Genomic DNA, 2,823 nt, shown 5'->3' with positions numbered 1-2,823 from the left:
GCAGATAAATTCCCTCGGGCATACCGTTGTAAAATACGAAAATTTATCAAAGTTTCGCTATTTTTTTTGGCCCCACTTTTATTGACGCTATGGACGCCGCCATGTTAGCAGCTGATCCTAACTGTAAGATGTTAAATCCATTTTCATTGGATAACTGAAACGAAATACTAACGTTTGAGTGTCGGCATACTTCTGTTTTATCCGTTAGGAGGCAGTAAACAGTTTTGAGCCGTTAGTGTCGAATTGGCCGGGGTGAAATTTACAAATAAGAGGCAATTTACGGAATGAAGTGCATATTTGAACTTCTAAATAATAATAATTGCTAGAATTGAAGTTTCAGCGGCTAGAAATGAGTTTCACTTATTTAAAAAAAATCAGTTGAGTAGCCTTGATCTTGATAGTATGACGTAATGACTTGCAGGAGCGTATACTTGCTTCCTCTGAGCTAGCTTAAAGTGGGGTTGTCATTTTAGCAGGGACCTCAGGAAAACTGGAACAGTGAAGAAACGGTACGGATGGCACATATATTTGAGCTTATTTTCAGATTTTACAGTGTTACTGGAGTATGGAACAGTGTAGCAGTTGGGGCTATCAGTTTCAGGAAATTTTCTGCAGCGATTTAAAAATTGGCAAATTTAGCTTTTTTCGTCATCAGTTTCCGCGACCGGGAGAGCACAAAATTCAGGTCTTGTAAACAGAAAACTAGATATTAGAGATGTTTTGTAGATGGTTTGTAACGATAGACATACAGTGATGTTAATGTTGCAATATCTTTATTTCAGGTGTGTGGTTACAGACTTTTGTGTGAGGTTTTGAAAGTTAGGTAGGCGACTCTAGGCTGAGGAGCTCAGAAAACTGTTTACTGCCTCCTTATGCATGCAGGTAGTCCATATTTCGGATATTTCTAAGGTAAACATAAATTCTCACACACCGTATTTCCCTTCGGAAACCTTCGTTCATACCCGTGTAGATTCGTACCCGCTATCGACTCTGAGAAAACATAATCGATAATCGGAATCGGTTGGACTTTTCTAGCCGTCAATCGATTATATCCGCTAATCGGCCCATCACTATTAGATAGGAAATGTATATTTGATTAAGTGTAGCATGTTTTAATTTGAAGTTTAATATTTGCATTGAACCTAGAACTTTCGATGCTGAAGACCTTATGTTAGATATATGTTCATGCCAAGAGCCATCATTACTTAACGTTACCCCTAGGTGCTTATGTTGCTGGACAGGAGACAGATTAGTGTTATTAAAGACTAATTTTGGGAGTGATCTATCAGCCAAGGAAAAAGTAATAACCTCTGTTTTTAGCGGATTAAAATTTACCAACCATTGTTTTGACCATTCATTAATTTTTTGAAGGTCTGAATTAAGCGTTTCTTCAATTGTGTTTGTATCGAAAGATGAAACTGCAAGGCTGCTGTCATCAGCAAAAAGTCGTGCAGTACTTACTAAAGAGTCAGCTATGTCATTAACATATATTAGAAATAAGAGAGAGCCAAGCACAGAGCCTTGAGGAACGCCGACATTAGAACCGGCTTAAGCGGAATCTATCACAGTAGAATTGAATGTTCTCCATGATTCCAAAGGACCAGAAAATATATCAACACTGACTTCAAGTTTTAAAACTTCTTAATCATTTTTGAACAGTACTTTCAGTTGTTTATACAATACAATATCATTTGCAATTATTTTAACATGATTTAGGACAAATCTATGCATTTTAAATGAAGATAGCTACTCTCTCTCTCTCTCTCTCTCTCTCTCTCTGATGATTTTGTATACCTTGCAGCGTGTTAAAATTTGAATAAAGAACTTTTATTGTAAGATGAGTCTATAAGATATCCTAAAACATTCATCTGGGAACCTCAGTATCACTCCGTTCTCACGTGTAAGGATAATGGCTTTGTTGCACTTTCGAAGGTTGGTAAAACAGATATAGATATGTTTGTATACATGGACTATGACCAGGCTTGGGCACAAGTATAATGAAAGGAAAAAGAAACGCATAGGTTTTAATTTTGTATAATTTTTTAACTACCAATAACAAACAAATATAAAATTGCCCATAGACTAATATCGTGTACACAAATTATAGCAACATGTCGAACTCACTGAACCGTCACAATTTCGCACGTGATTCGCTGCCGCACTTTTCACCCTCTGCACGTGCAATTCGTGAGTCGCGGACTTTACACAGTGAAAAATCTTATCGGACAGATCTTTTACGTCATTTCGTTCAATTCCATAAAAATTTGTGTGGATACGTTACGTCGTGAAATGACACGCCTACTCGAAATAGACAGAGGACGTGCAGTTGACTTGTTAATGCAAGATTTCTCACAGTCACGGGTCGCTAGGCAGCTTGGTGTTGCCCAGTCAACCGTCAGATTTGGTGGTGGCTCGGTAATGGTGTGGGGCGGCATTGCCCATGGACTCAAAATGCCTCTGATTTTGGTCAACGGAAACTTAAACGCCATTCAGTACAGAGACAGAATTTAGTTATGCGTTTCGTTTTCCTTTCAATATACTATGATCAGAGAAGGGAAAGCAAAACAAAAACTGCTCAAAGAAGGAAGATTTGCTCATACAATTTACGTGTGTTAATCATCAGGCATTTTCCGACATCAAGCGCCGCCAGAGTCCTGCATACTTGTGATCTTGTCCTGTACACAGATATTAGAGTCATTATGAACACAGATTTATTTGGAGTTCTTGGTGTCTCTTTAGAGAAAGCATTAATCTGAAGTCCACTAGTGCAACTCGTGCAACTTTTTAATTGCCTTCCTCATTTGTTGTCTGTTCTTCATATAA

At 38.0% G+C, this 2,823-nt stretch overlaps 1 long non-coding RNA gene across 1 annotated transcript; it reads left to right on the top strand.

Annotated features, from left to right (window-relative positions):
• The first annotated feature begins 205 nt into the window (after positions 1 to 205).
• LOC128558838 (uncharacterized) lies at positions 206 to 823 on the top strand. The gene is made up of 2 exons (XR_008371953.1): positions 206 to 509; positions 783 to 823. It is a non-coding gene; the product is annotated as an uncharacterized LOC128558838 (long non-coding RNA).
• The last annotated feature ends 2,000 nt before the right edge of the window (positions 824 to 2,823 follow it).

Source organism: Mercenaria mercenaria, chromosome 7 (genome assembly GCF_021730395.1).
Source record: "Mercenaria mercenaria strain notata chromosome 7, MADL_Memer_1, whole genome shotgun sequence".
NCBI lineage: Eukaryota > Metazoa > Mollusca > Bivalvia > Venerida > Veneridae > Mercenaria > Mercenaria mercenaria.
Note: the sequence above shows the minus strand (reverse complement) of the source record. Positions and strands in the feature narration are given on the sequence as shown.